Genomic DNA, 19,905 nt, shown 5'->3' on the forward strand with positions numbered 1-19,905 from the left:
GAAAATGAGTTTGTCAAGCCTTAATAAGACAAATTCTTACCATGACCATTGTTTATAGACCAGATTTTTAGCTTGCATAATGGATGTAGCTGCACTGAAGTAAACAGAGTTATGATGATTTACACCAGCTAAGAATCTGACCCGATATATTCAGGACTAAATATGGATGCAGAGTTTGTGACTCACACTCATCTTGAGCGTGAATATGGCAGCTGCATCCAGAATTAGAGATTTCAGAAGAAAGCTGCAACTTCCAATTACATCCCAACTGCCCCAGATATTCAATCCCTAAAATGACCAATAAACATGAAAGGCTGAAATAGAAAAAGTGCTTTTTCAGTCAAGGTTACATCATAAACCCTACCCTTCATTTTCTCTTTTCTTTGGGTTAGTCTTGTTGCAATAGCACGCAGCAAAACTAATTTCCTCCTCACAAAAGGATAGATTTCTGGGGTGGGAGGGTTAAAAGCTCTTAGCCTTTGCCAAACTCCACTGCAGTGTTGTTGCTGTGTTTGTCCCAAGTTACCAAAAGAGACACAGTAAGTGAGATAATATCTTTTATTGTAGCAAGTCGGAGGAAGCGACAAGCTTTTAAACTTCACCGAGCTCTTCTTCAGGTCGTGGGTGCATGAAAAGATGGGTAGCACATGCTGTGCTGTCAGGCATCGTAAAATCACCTCCTTTGTCAAGAACGGATTTTCAGAGTGAAATTCTGACTCCACTGAAGTTGATGGCAAAATTCCCATTTAGGTCAGATTTTCACATGGCAGGGGTCAGGATTTTGACCACAGAGTATGAACAGATTTCTTTTTCTTTTTTTTTTTTTGTGGTCGGAATGTAGCCTTTTAAAAAAAATACAGGTATTTAATGCTAATAGTAAAGGAGCTTTCTAAGTTATGTTTTTTGTATGAATCTGAACTGGCAAATCTCTATGCCAGATTCTTTATGATCTTTTCATCCACCTCTTTTTCTCCTCTTGGTGCTTAAACAATGAATTGGTAAAAACAAAACAAAACACAGATCACGATGACTTGCTTGCAAAGGGCAGCCTACTTTTCCTAACCTCGCAGTTCCCTTCTAACGCCTTGAATATGGTTCAAAGCAATTATGGGATTTCCTTCTACTAGCAGATATTTGATGTGGTCATTGCTAGGGATTCAAATGAAAGGAAACAAATGCTCCTTTGTCAGGTCATAAATACCCAGAAGATCTTTGTGTAACGGGTTCCAGGAAGGATAATCAAAAGATGTCACAAGAAAAAAAAACATATTCATAGGAATGAATAAACTGTGCTGTTCTGGATTTGTCTTTCTCTTCTGCAGAATCCGGTTAGCAATTTACTTTGGCCATGATTGAAATCTCTGCTTAACAATGCTGGAAGGACCCTCCTAAGGCAAAGCTGCCAGCACGCAGGTCAACCAGAACAAAGAGAGGACGCGTTCTATGCAGTCACTGTTCGGTAGGTACAGAAATCAGTGCCTAGCTGCTAATGGCACACTTTGCTCTCTGTATATTTACTGTACTCTATACCTTAGGAAAACACAGCAACCTCTTCAAACAGCAAGCTGAAGCTAGTGAGCTGCTAAAACAGCCTGAAAATCTGTTGTGCATAGAAAAGCCAAACCCTGCCACCTGCTGTATGGGTATGCTAAGCAGAGAGGGGAGAGAGACATTCCTCTATTCCTACAATGTGGCAGGGCAAGAGTCTAACCCAGCACTCAGAGTCTATGTCTACACTGCAGGCTATGTCTACACTGCTACCGGAGTATCCTGAAACAGCTATCCCGCGTCTTCACAGAAAACCCGTTATTTCGAAATATAAACCTCATTCCACGAGGAGCAAGGGATATTTCGGAATGACGGGTTATTTTGAAATTTGGTGCTGTGTAGACAGCGCCAAAGTACGAAATAAGTTATTTCGAAATAAGATCGAAATAAGATACGCAGTTATGAGCTACGGTGCAGTGTAGACTCACCCAGAGAGACCTGTCGGGACATAGGCTAATACCACAGCAGGTGGGTGGCAAGCCAGGGAGTTACCTACTCTATTAACGATATGGCGAGACACATGGAGGCCATAATGGAGCAGCATACAGTATTCCTGATAGCACCTTCCTGCTCCCCAAGCCTTCTTGCCCTGCAATGGCAGTGAGATTCCAGCACCTTCTGCTTAGCACAGCTCAAAGAGAGGCAGAGCTTCTCCGGAACACTGCAAGCAGGTGGAAAGGCCGCTTAGATTGCGGTGAGGAGGAGAGGGTGCTGCTGTGGTCACCATATCTAAAACACATGCACCAGCTTCCATGAAGGCCACATTGCTACCCATCATATAGGCCCAGTATTCTGACTCCTATAAGCTGGCAAGGAGGAAATTCAGAATTCTCTGCCTACAACCACCTACTGAAAAAATCAGTGCCCATCGTTCCGGCACCCAGTGTTTCAGCGTTTCTGAAGTGCTGCGAAAGAGAGAGAAAAGCCTCCGCTGCCTCCACAGCTTCACTCGGCTATCGATGGCCTATTTGTTTTCGAGCTCTGCTTCCCTCGCGGACCAGGCTGACACAAGCCTCCCCCAGCCCTCCCCCATGTCAGTACCATTCAAAACAGAAGAGCCGCCCCCTGCCTGCAGGAACGAGGCCAGGGAGAGGAGAACGCTGCGAGGTTTGGAATTCTCATGGAGCATCCCACAAAACAGCAGGGAGGCCAGCACCGGACAGAGCACCCCAGGGATCCTCAGCAGGCCAAGGGCCACTCGGTTTTCCCGTTGACTCCGAAGCCCCCTGTGGCTCTCCACTCTTCCCTGGCAATGGAGCTGCCCTGGAGCCAGTCAGCCGACGCTTCTTGCTCCTGCACATCCCACAGAGAAGGGTTTGGCTCCACAGAGAGGTATCAGGAAGATGCAGAACAGTCTGGGGTCCAGTGCATAAACACATGCAGGGGCAGTGCTTGGGAATCACTGGATCCTCTCCATGCACAGAAAGTCCCCTCCACGTGTGGATCTATGGACAGCCCCCCAACCTCAGTAAGCATAAATCCATGTCAACCACTGCACCTCAGACCCCCTCCAGTGCCAGCCTATGGGAGGCGCACCAAGCCTCAGTTTCTCTGTCTGTCTGCACATGAAAGGAAGTCTCTCTGTCCAATACGAGGCCTGCCTCAGGCCAAAATGTATTGACATACACTAGGGCTGTAATTTCCCCAAATCCACGTAGTAAAACCATTCTCCAATTCCCATATAAACAAACAGGGATTTTTCCCATTTGTCTCCAAATCCTCCACCCGAGAGTGAACAGCAGCACTCTGTTCCCCACTTCCTTTGCCCCTGCTCCGGGGCTCTGCCCTCCAGACCTCGCCGCCTGACAGTGACCAGCCTTCCTATAGCTCTGGTCTTCACCTCGGTGGCTCCCGCTCCTGCCGTGTTTCACTCCTGCCTGGGCGTCCAAGACCTGCTCGGGATGAGACAGCCTCATACAACAACCCCCCTTGTTACAGGGCTCTGTCCCTCTGGACCAATCGTTTTTTCCCCCTTTGCCCACGTGCCTCTGTACAACCCTTCCTGCAGTTCAGCAGGGTATCCCAGAACCAGCCAGTCCTCCCCCACAGCTTACTTCAGCATCTCTTCTGCCCCACCTGGTGTCAGTTCTCTCTACTGTTCCCAGCCAAGCAACTCTTGCTGCTTCCTGTCTTAAACTGAGGCTACGTCTAGACGACAGGCTTCTTTCGGAAGAAGCTTTTTTGAAGATCTCTTCCGAAAAAAGATTCTTCCAAAAGAGCGCATCCGCACTGCAAAAGTGCATCAAAAGCTATCTGCTTTTTCGAAAGAGAGCGTCCAGACTGAATGGACGCTCTCTCGCATGTAAGCTGTGATTGCTACAGACAGAGTGGCCACCAGAGCCCCTATGCTTTTTCCTATTCTTCCGAAAAAACTCCCTCTTCCCCGTCCTCTGTTCTTTCAATTTTCTTGCGGAAGAACGCAATTGCAGTGTGGACGTTCCTCAAGTTTTGTCATAAAAACAGCCATTTTTCCAACAAAACTCTGTAGGAGACATACCCTGAGTCTCAGGGAGCCCTTGTGCACCCAGAGGGTGTGTCTAAAGTACATGCCTCCGTCGACGGAGGCATGTAGATTAGACAGATCGGCAGAGGGAAATGAAGCCGCGATTAAAATAATCGCGGCTTCATTTAAATTTAAATGGCTGCCCCGCTCTGCCGATCAGCTGTTTGTCGGCAGATCGGGGCAGTCTGGATGCGCCGCGTCGACAAAGAAGCCTTTCTTGATCGGCACAGGTAAACCTGGTTTCACGAGGCATACCTGTGCCGATCAAAAAAGGCTTCTTTGTCGACGCGGCGCATCCAGACTGCCCCGATCTGCCGACAAACAGCTGATCGGCAGAGCGGGGCAGCCATTTAAATTTAAATGAAGCCGCGATTATTTTAATCGTGGCTTCATTTCCCTCTTCCGATCTGTCTAATCTACATGCCTCCGTCGACGGAGGTATGTAGTTTAGACGTACCCAGACTGTATTGGACTCCTCTGATTCTCCAAAGCTCTGATTCATAGTCTCCTTCCCTCTCAGTACAACCCAGGGCCACCTCTTACCGCGTAAATGGCCAATGTCACCTTGTGACAACCACAACTGAAAGGGACCAGACATAGGCACCTGCTTAAGATCTATGATCCTCAGCTGGTATAAGTGGTCATAATTGCCATGACTTCAACAGAGTGATGACCATTTACACCACAGTAGGGGTAGGGTATATTGCAAGCAACATTCTTCAGTCATTTACTTTTTTCTCCAGCTAACTGAGCCCGATGCTGTGAGGAGTGGGTTCCTTGCATGAGTCCATCTCCCGCAAAAAGGTGAAGCACATTGCACAATGGCTTGCCATAGAAAGAGAAAAGTATTTTGGAATCAGATAATGCACTATTTGCCACTCATGAAAACTCTCACAACCTTTTGGAGACAAAGATTTCAAACTATAATAAGTCGTAGCAGAGAACACGTTATGGGCCCATTTTCTTAAATACACTGATTGGGAAAAAAAATTATATTTTCTGGAAAAGTTTTTAAAAGAAATTAGTTTTCATTTTCAAAAGTTTTCATGGGAGTGTTCTTTTTTCTACTTTTTTTAAAACCAAAAACCTAAATTTGAGTTTTCAGGTTTTTTACAGATAATCTGGACATTTTCAAAATATTCAGTAAAAAGGCCCAGAGCACCAAAAATAGTTGTGGGCTGAAAAATGTAAACTAGCTAAAGTTAGGAGAACTTAAATAGCAAGTTTTAACTAGTGTAGTGATTTCGAAATTCAAAGATTGAATAATCTCACAGAGACTTAATAAATGTCATGTGACAATATAAAAACCATGTGTTTAGGTGTTCTGATGTTCAGTTTTCACTCATAAACAGCAATAAAACACTCCTAATGCAAACAAACACACAAACAAACCAACACCCCCACAAAAACCAAAAAAATGAAACAAAACAAAATACAGAAATTGATGTTTGTTCAATAAATACCAGAAAAAGCACCAGAAACTGTACTTGAACCTAGGGTTGGAAGAATCGGAGGGTTTTAAAGTAAATGTCAGTAAATATCGATTTTGCTGCATGCTCACAAATCAACAAAACAACATTTCCTTCTATAAGGTAAAAAATTACAGAGGCAAAGTAAGAAAACTGTGCTTGAGAACTAGGAGTGTAATTTCAGGATATTTACTTTGTATATTTGATAATGTGTATGAATGGCTATTAGGGATGTAAAATGCCATGTAATGGGTTAACGGGTTAAACGTGAAATTTAGTTCACGTTTAACTGGTTAACCAATTAAGCTGGGCTGGAGTGCCCTCCCCGACCCATCATGGCTAGGTTGGAGTGGCCCATGTTTGTGCCAGGAGGTGAGCTGCTCCAGCACCCCCAATTAACCAGAACCGATAAGGATGATGCTTACTAATTATCCAGTTAATCTTTCACAGCCCCAATGGCTATAGAGCTTTAACTCTGTGATCTCAACATTTACTTTTATTAAATAATTATTGTCTGACCCTCCCCTCATAATTTCCTACAACTATGAAAATGGATATTGATTAAAATGAAAAAAAACCCAATATTATCTATCAAAATTATTTAAAAAACCCATATCGTGAATTTTATCCAGCCTTCCTTTATCTAATGGCTTGCATACATGGACCAGAAGGGTGTGATTTCTAAACCACACCAATGTGTTGCAGGTTAATTAGTCCATATAGATGTTGCTGATACGCACTAATGGTTTCCGAAGGTGCTTTACGGTAGTGCTCTTTGAAACGATATTAAAGTGCAATAGGAAACATAACAAAAATAAAGCCCTGAAAAACCTGATTATAGGATATTTAGGCTATGTCTACACAGCAACGTTATTTCAGAATCATTCACGTTATTCTGAAATAACATAGTATGCGTCTACACTACAAGCAGTTACTTTGACATAATGTCGAAATAATGTCGAGCTGGAGGACATCTTACTCTGACACCTGTAACCCTCATTTTACAAGGAGTAAAGGGAGTAAGGAGTAAGGGGAGTGCTGTACCTTAGACTTCCTGTTGCATCGATAGCACCAAACGCCGAAATAAGCTATTTCAACTTAAGCTACGCAATTGACGTAGCTCAAATTGCTCAGCTTATTTTGGCTTTAGTCCTGCAGTGTAGACGTGCCCTATTATAGAACTCAAAAATGTCAAAACAAGCCCCCTCCCAAAGAAATGAATACCCTTCCCCCAAAATAAAAGCCCTATATCATTTTATGAAATATGTCAGGATTTCTTTCGTGTCTTCACCTTTAGGAATTCTGTACCATTTGCTTTCAGTACACAGAACCATTTAGTGGAGGAAGGTACAAGTCCATATCACTCTCCAACATCCTGTAAGGACTGATCATAGAGTGAGTTGAAGAAGAGGGATGTCCATCGTAGAGAAAAGAAGAGCAGTCCAACAAGAGGCAGGTGGAAGCTTACAAATTCAGCCTGACCAATGTTATGTTCAGCGTCATTACCCTGAGAAGAGGTGAGCCCCTTGGAAGAGAAATAGCCCATACTCTAGCACCGCCATTGCGCGCACACACAGTTAGCCTGAGGTAATAATTCACCTGAAAGCATGAGGCTGTTCTTTGCAAGCACTGAAGCCAGGTATTCTCCTCTCAAGACTCCACTGTGGAGCTGAACTTTCAAGTGCTGAGCATTGTGAAATGCTGTGTCCCTTCAACTTCTACTGCGGCAGTCTTTGCAATATAACATAACTGTCTTGTGTGTATTTTTCAGATATCCTATAGGGCCCTTTTATTTGCAGTTCCTAATTTTCTAAACAGTTATTTGTAGAGGAGTGCCTAATGACTTCGTTACTGGAAAGCCAGAGAAGAAGAAACACCGTAGACTCAGAAAAAGCGTTTGCCATCTTAATGATGTGCAATCTCTAAACATATGTCCCTGGAGACATAGAAACAACAACCCTTTCAAACACAGAGGAAATAGGTTGCAGTTTACAGGATGCAAAATGCCATTAGGAGAACGAATGGGAAGAGATTTCCATTCTAGAGTTCCCTGCTGATAACAAAACAAAGCAAAACCAGCCTTTGTGAGTCTAGGGATTCAGTTCCTCACCTCCACATTACAACTAAATACATTTGCTTGGATTTTCAGACATCGTGGTGATGAAGACTGGAAATTGGCCCAGGGGAACTGACTGCAACTCAATTCCCAATGCTAAAAAGTAGAGCCAGGAATCTCTGGCACTGCCGCAGTCTGTGAATGGCTCCCTCTCCCGGGAATGGAAACCTAGGCACATGCTCTGAAAGTGCAGGCTGAACCTCTGTTAACCAGTATCAGAGGGGTAGCCTTGTTAGTCTGATATTAGGAATGGCAACGTACAAAAACCTGTAGGGGAACACTTCAGTCTCCCTGGACACACAATTGCAGATCTAAAAGTAGCCATCCCGCAGAAAAAAAACTTCAGGACCAGACTTCAAAGAGAAACTGCTGAGCTACAGTTCATCTTCAAGTTTGACACAATCAACTCTGGATTAAACAAAGACTGTGAATGGCTTGCTAACTACAAAAGCAGCTTCTCCTCTCTTGGAATTCACACCTCCAGATCAGCTACTAGAAGTGGGCCTCATCCTCCTTGATTGGATCCACCTCGTCATCTCTAGCCTGCTTCTGGCCTGCATATTTATACCTGCCTTTGGATATTTCCACTACATGCATCTGAGGAAGTGGGTCTTTGCCCACAAAAGCTTATGCTCCTACACTTCAGTTAGTCTATAATGTGCCACAGGACTCCTCGCCGCTTCTGTTAACCAGGACTCTGTGGTCTGACTCCAGCAAGACCTGTGGTCTGGCATGAATGTTGCAGGACCAGAGAGTCCCGGTGGAGAGCTGGTGGCAGGGAGTTCTGCAAGGCTGAGGCCAAGAACGTGGCAGCAGCAGGCGGGGGAGCAAACCTCTGGCTGATAGCAAAGCCAGTGCTGGAAGAGGGCAGTGGCGGGGGGGACAGGAAGACTTCCCCATGTCCAGCAAAATCCCTCCTCCAGGATCAGTCAGGTCCCGAGGGTGGCAGACCAGGGAGGTCCTACCTGTAGAACCAATTCTCATTTCCACCAGTGATACCAAGAACTGAACTGTATTGCTGAGTGAAGTACAGCCTCTCTCCAACTTACTAACCAGTTACGGACCAAGCAATTGGTCATAACTCGGTTCGTTCATACGTCGGATCCCATTGAGTTACACGTGATCGCACTGTTCGTAAGCGTGGATTGCATTCGTAACTCGGGGTCTGCCATTTACGACAGCTTTGGTCGTAACTGCGAACGGTCGTAAGTCAGCTGTTGGCAACTTGGGGACCAGCTGTACATGCCAACCAGGCAAGGCTATTGCACTCAGACATCAGCCTGGATTCAAACTCTCAGGCTATGTCTAGACTGCATCCCTCTGTTGGCAGAGGGATGCAGATTAGGCAGGTCGACATTGCAAATGAATCGGGGATTTAAATATCCCACGCCTAATTTGCATAAAAATGGCTGCCATTTTTGCCAACTCAGAACTTTGTCCACAAAAAGATGCAGTCTAGAGGGGGATCTGTCGAGAAAGAAAGCCTTTTTCGACAAATCCCTTATGCCTCCTGCAAGGTTGAATAAAAAACTATTTCTACTACATGTCATTGCAAATACACAGTATTTTAGCCACATTGTGGATTAAATAGGCTTTTGTGGGCTATCCTGTGAACCTAACTACCATTTATAATACAGGCAGTCCCCGGGTTACGTACAAGATAGGGACTGTAGGTTTGTTCTTAAGTTGAATCTGTATGTAAGTCGGAACTGGTGTCAGCCGCTGCTGAAACTGATCAGTTTCAACCGCGGCTGAATCTGGATGCCAGTTCTGACTTACATACAGATTCAGCTTAAGAAACCCAGGCATCCCCAAGTCAGCTGCTGCTGAAACTGATCAGCGGCTGATTCCAAGAAGCCCGGGGCAGAGCAACTCTGCCTCGGGCTTCCTGCAGTCAGCCGCTGGTCAGTTTCAGCAGCGGCTGACTTGGGGACGCCTGGGGCAGAGCAGCTGGGGTGCTGCTGGGTTGCTCCAGTAGCGCGGCTCCTCCGCTGCTGAAACTGACCAGCAGCGGCTGAATAAGGACGCCTGGGGCAGAGCAGCTGGGGTGCTGCCGGGTTGGTCCGGAGCGGCGCTGCGGGACCAACCCGGCAGCCCCCAGCTGCTCTACCCCAGGGGTAGGCAAGAAAAGCCTGGTCTGCTGGGGTGGGGCACTAGCTGCATCTCCTCCCCAGCAGACCAGGGGGACAGGAGCAAAGCCGCGGAGCACGCCCGCAGCGGGACAGCCCAAGCGCGCCTGGGCTGTCCCGCTGCGGGCGTGCTCAGCGGCTTTGCTCCCCGTCTCCCTGCAGACCAGAGAGACGGAGAGCAAAGCCGCTGAGCACGCCTGCAGGGGGACAGCCCAAGCGCGCCCGGGCTATCCCGCTGCGGGCGTGCTCCAAGGCTTTGCTCCCCGTCTCCCTGCAGACCAGGGAGACGGAGAGCAAAGCCGTGGAGCACGCCCGCAGCGGAACAGCCCAAGCGCGCCCGGGCTGTCCCGCTGCGGGCGTGCTCCAAGGCTTTGCTCCTGTCCCCCAGTCTGCTGGGGGGGTCCAGCAAAGCTGCTGGACCCCCCCACCAGACCAGGGACACCAGAGCAAAGACGCCGCCTGGGCGGCTTTGCTCGTTTGCCCGGGAGCAAAGCCGCCCAGGTGGCGGCTTTGCTCGGGTGTCCCTGGTCTTCTGGGGGGGGGGCAGTCCAGCGGCTTTGCTGGACCCCCCCAGCAGACCAGGGGGACAGGAGCAAAGCCGCCCAGGCAGCGGGAATCCCGCCGCCTGGGCGGCTTTGCTCCGGGGCAAACGAGCAAAGCCGCCCAGGCATCGGGACTCCCGCCGCCTGGGCGGCTTTGCTCGGGTGTCCCTGGTCTGCTGGGGGGGTCCAGTGGCTTTGCTGGACCCCCCCAGCAGACCAGGGAGACCGGGAGAAGCTTTCCTCGCCCCGGAGGACACGGGTGGCGACCCACCGCTCGTGAGCTCCGGGGCGAGAAAAGCCCCGTTCGTAAGTGCGGATCCGACATAAGTCGGATCCGCGTAATTAGGGGACTGCCTGTAAATGTGTTCCGAGTTCCAAACAACCGACTTACACACAAACTTTTGGAACCCAATCTGTTCGTACCTTGGGGACTTCCTTTATTCCAGTATCACTATAGTGCAGTGTGTCTCAAAGTGGTCCACGAAACCACTTTGAGAAATCTGTTAACTGGCTGTGCCGGTTTATCAGCACCACAGCCATGGAGCCTCGTGGTTCTTATAGGCTCCATTTCACCGTTTGCAGCCAAAGGGAGCCGTGGGAAGTGGCATGGACCAGGCCATTGGTTTTGGTGAGTTGGCTGGCAGCCTCCTGTTCCTAATCTGTTCTGTTCACGATGACTACAGGGCCCCCTTTGTCAGCCCAGTTCATTAATGGATCTCAGTTACCATATTATTACAAGCCCATTTCAAAAACCAACTTGAAAGGGAAGCTGCGGATGTTAATTTCATTTACAAGTGTGATACCTTCCATAGAGGTTTAAACAAAGACCTTAACCGGATTACCTGTTACATTCCACATACTAATGACATGAAAAGCCAAACACTGGTTACGTAAAAGTACTTAGAACCCACTCTATCAGCTTCATTTAGCATGGAAACTCTGACATTTTTTCCCATTTTTTTGCTTCTCTTCCTCCGTTATTTATTTTGCAACCTGGACCCCTTAACTCCATTCACCTGAAGAAGTGGATTGTGCTTATGAAAGCTCATGATACCCTCTACATCATGGGTTCCCAAACTGGGGGGCGTGCCAAAATTCCAGAGGGGGCGCAAGGTGACTCAGATCCGCCCTTTAACCCTCCTCCCCTAAATTTGCTGCTATTTTTGTTTTTCAGTCAGTTCCTTTTTTTTTGCTCAACAAGTTTTGCTGCTATGGGGGTGTGTGTGCGCGTGAAGATTTCTCAAAAATCAAAAAGGGGGCGTGATGCTGAAAAGTTTGGGAACCACTGCTCTATATATGTTGTTAGTTTCTATGATGCTGCAGGACCATTTGTTGTGTTTTGGCTCTTAGAAAACATTTAGGGGTAAATTAGAGCTAAACCGAACACTGAGAGCCAGGACTGGTAGCTGAAAACAAACTTTATGAGGCTGCAGAAAATTTGGGCACATCCATGATAAGTGGACATCAGGCTAACTAAAATCATGCCAGACCAGAGAGTGCCGAACTAGAGAAGTTCAGCCTGTCGTAATTTAATGTTAATTACACCTGAGGAATCAGCTTGTGTTAGACCGAATACAAAGCTGATGAATTCCCACTGCTTTCACTGCACAGACAGGGAAACTGCTCAAAACATGCCTGGCAGATTGGGCTCCACATACAAGATAATGGGAGAATGCTTCACAGGTGGATCCAAGCAGGGCGTAAGTGGCAACAGGATTGAGAAGCCTGGGTAAGCTACGTAGTTGTCTTCTGTCAGTAAATCTTGCAATGAACATGTCTCAGGTTTCTTTGGAATCCTCAATTCTGCGCTGCTCTGCTGACTCACACCACTGTGATCTCACAAAGAGAGAAAGTTTTGCTTCCTTCTCAGCTGGGAGTCTGCACACAGCAGAAGCTATTTCCTCACCCATGGCTCACAGTGAGTAGTTTTGCAGCTAGAAATTGCATCCAAACAGCTTCTTCCCTCCCTCCCTTCCTCCCCTCCGCTATTAGCAGTGGGAGTTGGCACAGACACAGACACTACAGATATACCAGTCAAATTCGTTTGGTTCTACTGGAGCTGTTCTCTAGTCATGACCAATGAGTAGTAATGGCAGGGCTGAGGGAGACAGGACCAGAATCCAAGAAAAGAATTGGAGAAGGACCTGTTTCAAAAGAAGATACAAAGCACTTTGCAACTAGTTTTCATCGGGCTACTTTATTCACAAGCATCAGAGACCAACCTGGCAATTTTCAGCTTCGGTGCACCTCAAGATGTGGATTAAATGCCACCCCACATGACATATTTTTGTGGGGCGCTTCCCGCCATTGGATCATGCTCTCAGGAGATCGTTAGCAATGTGATTTAGTCACAGAGCTCAGGGAAGTTACAGATTCCATGACTGTACCCAACTTCTGAGACTTTGGGCTCAGCTGTCAGCAGCAGGAACAGGGCTGCGCACCTCTCCTCTCCCCCTCCACTGCCCAGGGCTTTGACTAGAGTTAGGACTGCACATCCCCCTCCATCCTCCCTGGCTTTTGTTGCGGCCGGAGCTGCTGCTGTGTGCACCCACCTCAGAGCTTTGACGCTGTCTGGAGCTGGGGCTGTCTGTTCCCCCAAGAGGATCCAGGTATCATTCCTAACCTCCACCCACCATCTCCCTCCCATTATTTTTTAGAAAAAAGTCACAGACAGACCAGGGTTCCTGTGATTTTTGTGTATTGCCTGCAACCTGTCTGTGATCGTTACTAAAAATAACCCAGCGAAATCTGATGTGGATCAGCATTACCTCTGCACTTCTGAAGTAAATGGAGGAGTGTATTATTTCCAGAGTGCCCTAAATAGTGGATAGATGGAGCGCAGGCTGTCAACCTAATCCCCTCACGGACCTGAACGAGACAGTGCAGAGCTTTCTGCTGGCTGCTAAGTATGATATGCCCATGTTAGGAGCCAATACTGCCATCCTTCATCATGCAGAACGACCCTTGCTGGCAATGGGAGATCTGTCCAAGGATGGACGACAAGATCGAGGCTTATTCTATATGACACTTGTTCTGTTTTAATGGGGCCTTTTATGTGTTGAAAAGGACTCCAGTGGGTAGGAGTGTGGGGTTTTTACAGGGGACTTTGCTCTGCAGCGTGTGAGTTTTTTTTTCCCCCTCCGGATTGGTTCTTTTATGCAGATGGGGTTATAGTCTGTATGTTTAATTGATGGCAGGGTGCCTAGAATCTTCAATAAGCAGATTAATAGTCAATGTGTTATCTATGATTTTATATTTATAATATTTCCTTCGTGCCTTTTAAGTTAGCAAGAGTAGGGGATTAGACCCTTAGATCTGTTCTCTGTCTAAATACATAGTTTATGGAGTTGTGACAAGACTAAAGCTTAACACAGAAACCCAGATCCAACTTAGAGGACCAGATCTGTATGGCTACTCAAGCGGGGGAAGGCATCAGAATTCTTTAAGGCACACTGTACAAAGGCTGAGAACAAGTTCACGGGGGAGTACATGTGTTTTTTACAGCTTGCAGCCCGCACACTAGCTACCCAGAAATAGGTAGATGTATGGGGGAGGGAAGAAGCCATATGCCTGCCAAAATTCCCATTGGAAGCTCCCACTGCAGCATGACCCAGTCTCCTTCATAGCCAATTGCTTCAGAGCTATAAACTGGCCTTTTGTGATAATCACAGCAAAGATGATAGAATGGAGGCTTGACTTCAGGGCCGTGGTGGGGATTTAAACGGTTCCAAAAAACTGCACTCTCAGAATCCCAACCCCGAATAGAAGAAACCCACAGAATCAGTTATTCTAGAAAGATTTCTGCCTTCTCAGGGTGAAGATGTGGGCTGTATCAGAGCTTGCAAGTGAGTCAACCTGGAGTGAAGACTATGAGGATCTGAAACTCTGTCCTCCAGGTATTCCAAACTCTTTCTATTAAGCGTTCCTGTTCTGGCTTATCTCTACTCTACTTGTGGCATAAGCAAGTAGCACAACAGAGAACATCCTGCAACAGAAAACAACTGCAATAACCCTTAACAACTGGTGCTTTGGATGCTGATTTGCTATTATTACTCATTATTGTTAGCACTTATCTGATGAAGTGGCTTTTACCCACAGAAGCTCATGATATAATATATTTGTTGGTCCCTAAAGTGCCACAGGCCTGCTAATTGTCTCTATTATTACGTTAACGAATTTTTCTCCTATCAGAAAAGTGAAACACAAACCAAAGGCAAGTCTTTACTATATAACCCTGCAACTTCTAAACACATTGTTAGAGGGAACCTGTAAACTTAACTCAGGCCCCTGTTCAGGCATTGACCCTAACTCCCCTCCCTTCCACGCACAAAACTCTTTCACCTGTGTGCCATGGTGCTTTCAGCCCGGGCTAACAGACACAACTCAGAGGATGGGTTAAAACCCAAGTGTGCTTTCACCCAGCAAGCCGGTCCCACCCCTGGGGAGGCAGAAACAAGTCAGTTTCTCCCAGGCGCCTCTGAGCAGAGGTGGGGCCAGCAAGGGAAGGAGCGAGCAGAGGGGAGAGGAAAAAGGAGCCACGGAGGCAGGAGGTAGCTGAGTCTATCTGCACCACCACACAGCTCTCTGTGCCCTCAGGCCCTTTTCCCACCTCTTCCACAGCTCCTCAGATAATCCCTCACCACAGTCCCCAACCTGCCCGTCCCAGAGTCCCCCAAATAACCTCACCCCCTGAGACCATCAACCTGTCACTCCCATCCAACCCCCCAACTCCCCACCCAGTCCCTGCTTAAACCCATCCAACCCCTTGGTCACCCACTCTCCAAACAAACATACCCCAGTCTCCTCCCATCTCCCCCAAAATATACCCAACTCCCACCAAAACTTCTCCTGACACAGCTCCCTCCCTCCCCGTCACATCTCACTAATTCCCATCTCCTTGCACAACCCTCCCCTAAAACATCACCCGGCCAAAATTCTCCCAACCCTCTCCCCAGATCCACACGCCCTTGCCTGCCAATCTTCTCCATTCGCCCAACGTTATTCCCCAGTACACTCCATTCTTAACACCACCTCTACTGCCCATTCTCAAACCACGTCCCTCCCCCAGCCTCCCTCTGCATCCCTGCCCCATTACTCACCCCAGGACCTTCTGCTCCTACCCCCCCAACTCCCCAGTCCATCTACTCGGCAGATCAGCCCAAACACCCCAAGCTCCTGGATGAACCAACTCGCCTTTCCCTTCAACTTGCTCCAACCCGCTTTGGCTCACCCAGGACCACCCCCCCTCGATAAGGCCACTCAGCTCTTGAGCCCTGACGTTAGCAGCCCATCTGCACTTTGGAGTGTTCTGCAGGGTTGGTGACCTTCCCTCTTCTCCTACCATCCTCCTCCTTGTCTTCTTACAGTAGCCAAATAGCCCCATCCACCCCCATTTCAAAGAGCTCCCCATTGCAAAGCTGCGAGAACCAATAGGACAGCAACTCTCCAATTCTCCACCACCAGGGGGCCCTCCCCCTTCCACACCAGGACAGCATACAGATACCCCCACCACCCCATGAGGGAAATGAGTGAGTAGGGCCTGACAGTTTTCTCTCAAACCCTGCCATACCACCAAAGAATATATTCACCAGCTGCTTGTGAACACAGGCTAAGCCAGAGAAGGGCTGATAGTCGTCCAGTTCCCTCATGTGCTCAGAAGGACAAACAAATTCTCCCATGAATCAGAGGGAATCATTTAGGGTAGGGGTGGGCAATAAAATGGTGGTGGTTCACCAGAGTGGGCCGCTGCCACTATATTTACCAGCACCTCCTCAGGTACGGGCAATGGCAGTGTCCACTGGCCTGCAACAATGCTCTTCGGCCAATGGGAGCTGCAATTCCCCATACCCGTGAAGACGCGGGTAAATAAATCAGTGTGGGGGCTCTTTAGGGGCTAACCCTGGCAGACGCGATCTGGCCCACAGGATGGTGTTTGCCCATCCCTGATGGAGAGCCTCAGGTTACAATGGTCCTAGCAACACTGGTGAGCTCAACATCAGTGAAGACACAAGAATTCAGATATGGCTTTTACAGTGGAGTTGCTCATATCCCAACCACTCAGAACCAAGTCCCAATCACTCACGTTAACTCTGCAGTGAAAACATACCCGTAATTGGTTTAAAAAAAGAGATACAATCTCCTGTGCTGCACATTCTCATTCCCCTGACAATTTTTGTGTGTTGTTCAATCACATTTTCTTTTTTTATATATAAATATTTTTTCCCCTCTCTCCTAATAGATCCAGGCAAATAAGAAAAACTGACTAAGTCACTACAATAAACAAAGGGGACATTGATTACATACACAGGACCATCAAACGGGCTCTAAAAACTCTAAAATAGGGAAAAAATATTCCCTAATCTCTTTCAGTTAGAGTAATCTTAGGTGTAACTTGTAACAGGAGGAGGTAAAAATCTTTCAGATCAAAGTGTGAATACACTGATGATGTCACTTTAAAAGCTAAATATTTCAGGATTTTTTTCCAGCATCCCTGATGATCTATTTTATAACAACGAGATCAAGGAAGTGAAAGACAGAAGCAGCATCCAACATATCCCTTTCTACATGCTTCCTTGATAATGGACATATATATATTTGGACTAATATGCCGGAGAATTATTTATAAGCAGATTTAAAAAAATACTGCATTGGAAAGCAAATTCCTGCATATTTCACCACTCTTCCCTCACAGGGATCTAGACCTTGGTAATAAAAGTGCTTTGGTGTTTGGATCTTTAATGAGTCATTTAAGAAATTCATAATGTAACAAACAAGAATCTCATTATCCCATCTGGAGAAAAATCATCTTATTTTACCCATTCCATATAATTATGAATTATTGATATGATACTATAAAAAAATAATATATGAACAGAATGCTTCCTTCCTCCCCCCAGAGAAATTATCTATCAAATCTAAAGTTACTAAAAGATAGCTTAGGGAGTATTCATTAAACAATAGTTTATATCTAACTTATGTGTCTGATCCTGCCATAGTTTCAACTGATGTTTTCCATATGTTGGAGCTACAGTCACAAACCTTTTTGGCAGGAGTAAGGAAGACCTAATATAAGTTACATATACTTAGATGAATAAAATGGAAAACTCATTGAGCGAGATCTCCAGCTGATGTAAATTTGCACTGCTCTATTGACGTCAATGGAATTACTCCAATTTGCCCAGCTAAGGATTGGCTCTCCATGTCTAGATATAATGGAGGAGAAGAGTTCAGGTGAATTCATAATTATATACAGCAATCCAATGTGAACACAGGAAAATGGCATATTATCACCAGACAAATGTTACTTTCCCGTCTTGGAATTTATAAGTTTCTAGTGAAATAGCTCAGCAGAAATTATCATGGACATAGTACCTTGTCTGCCACAGCAACAGAGAACAGATGATGCCACTTGGTAGAAGTAAACTTATTTTCATTTCTTTTTCTCTTAAAATCTATAACTAACCTGTTTCTCCTATTTCTTATCTCCTAAACTCACTCAGTTCATTGAGGACGATGGTTAGTCATATCAGTGACTTAATTCGGTGGAGTTCAGAATTTCTTATTAGTTGGTTTTGTACAATCTGTACCTACTTTACTGCATGTGCACTCAGAATATGTAGATAAGCACATTTTAAAAGACAAAGTTAAAAGCATAAAGATAAGCAGCATATAAGGATCTAAATGACTCGTGGGTGAATATCGAAAGATTTAAATTTACATTCAGCCACTAGAAATATGAATGCATAATTTCCTTAATTATTATTTTATGAATCTTCTAAATACATAGGGGAAACAATTATTTTTATTCGTGTATTTGTAGAGCTACATTTTATGCTCTCCTCCTTTTGGCAGGAAATTACACAGAGAGAATTCTACTGCATAAAGCATTGGGTCATTCTGGAATCTCACTGAAAGATGAATTAACTTGCTCCTCCAAAACTTTGCACTGTGGGCCCATAATTCAGCAAAGCACTTAAGAAGGTGCTTAACTTAAAACCTCTTTGCACTTAGATCCCATTAACTTCGCTGGGACGTCACCAGGCGCTTTCCTGAAATGGGATTAATTTCAGCACATATGGAATTTGGGCCTTGGTGCCTTCACATGCCACTTGCAGGTGGAATGACAATTGCCAACATTGCCTGCCTGCAAGTGTTACTCCACCACACAGGATGTGTGGAGCTTTTACAAGGACAGGATTGTACTAAGGATGTAAAAATGCATTAAAAAATATAACTGTGTAACTGCAAAATCAAAGCAGTTATATGCACAGCAGGCTCTAAGCTTATGTATTTACCATGGGCTCTACAACCGGCTTCTCAGGAGTGGGGCTAACAGCCCCTTTCAGACCTGCTCCCAGGGAGCCAGTGTGTAACCTGTGGCAGGAGAGGGGGTGAGGGAAAGAGGGCCTGCCACCAGTGGGCCCCCTAGGGCTGGAGCTGCCCCCTGCCTGGGGCAAGTGGGCAGCTGCCCCAACCCCTACCAGTTAACCAGTACCGGTAAGCCTTTCCATTAAGGGTGAGGCTTATCAGTTAACCTTTCACATCCCTAGATTGGACCTCCTTGAAATCTGAAGAGGTTTCCATCCTTTATTTTCTCAGAAGAATGTTTTCAATATATTTTTATCTGTCTATTCAAATAGCCATTCGCTGCAAAGACGATGAACTGGCATTGTTCAGACAATGAGGAGTTCTGCGGCACCTTAGACTCCTCCCTGGTTTTTGCAGACTGATATAGCTACCCCTCTGTGGCACTGTACAACTGGCTGTTCCATGGCGCAGAAGTTTTGAGACCATATTTTAGGAAGGAACTGAGTAAGTGACAGAATAAAGCTACAGTTCAGTGTCATATTGTCCATCTGCCAAACAAACAAAATAAACTTATAATCCTACTGAGTAATTGCAATGTATAGACGTTTTCCTAGCTAAAAATATGATCAATTGAACTAGGAACATCAGATGACCTTCCTTACTTTTCTAATTGGCTGGCTTGTGCCAGATATGAAAAATTCACAGAAGAATTTGTTTTGTACATTGTTTCTCTGAGTACAGGCAGTCCCCGGGTTACATGGATCCGACTTACATTGGATCCCTACTTACAAATGGGGTGAGGCAACCCCACACTAGCTGCGCCCCCCCCCCCCCAGCAGACCGCCGGAACGCACCGCGGTCCCGCTGCCCGTGTCTGCGGCAAGAAAAGCCACTCCGCGTCTCCCTGGTCTGCTGCCCCTCAGCAGACCAGGGAGATGCAGAGCGGCTTTTCTCGCCGCAGAGGATGCGGGCGGTGGGACCGCCACGGCGCGTCTCGGCAGTCCCGCCGCCCGCGTCCTCCATGGTGAGTCCCCAGCAGCTTGTCAGGTGGACTGCTTAAAGTTTCAGGGGCAGCCCACCATGCAGAATGTCCTAGAGGCATGGTTCAATGCTTTTTATGGAGAGTTTTGAAATTGTGGAGTTTTGTTCTGAATAGGAACAAAATGTTTGAGAGCCCTGGTAGTTTAACCTTACTAAATAAATAAATACAATTACAATCAAATAATCAAAAGGTTGGCTAACAAATCTGAAACCTCCTCCAGTAAAATTGCTTTTTAGCAGAAGGCTGGTT

At 46.3% G+C, this 19,905-nt stretch overlaps 1 protein-coding gene and 1 long non-coding RNA gene across 9 annotated transcripts in view; one reads left to right on the plus strand and one right to left on the minus strand.

Annotated features, from left to right (window-relative positions):
- PLCB1 (phospholipase C beta 1) overlaps window positions 1–19,905 on the minus strand; it is a 771,739-nt gene that overhangs the window by 578,587 nt on the left and 173,247 nt on the right. The window lies entirely within an intron of this gene.
- LOC112543547 (uncharacterized) lies at window positions 12,122–19,199 on the plus strand. Its single transcript, XR_003086769.2, has 3 exons — window positions 12,122–12,225; window positions 14,121–14,203; window positions 18,947–19,199. It is a non-coding gene; the product is annotated as an uncharacterized LOC112543547 (long non-coding RNA).

Source organism: Pelodiscus sinensis, chromosome 3 (genome assembly GCF_049634645.1).
Source record: "Pelodiscus sinensis isolate JC-2024 chromosome 3, ASM4963464v1, whole genome shotgun sequence".
Lineage (NCBI taxonomy): Eukaryota > Metazoa > Chordata > Testudines > Trionychidae > Pelodiscus > Pelodiscus sinensis.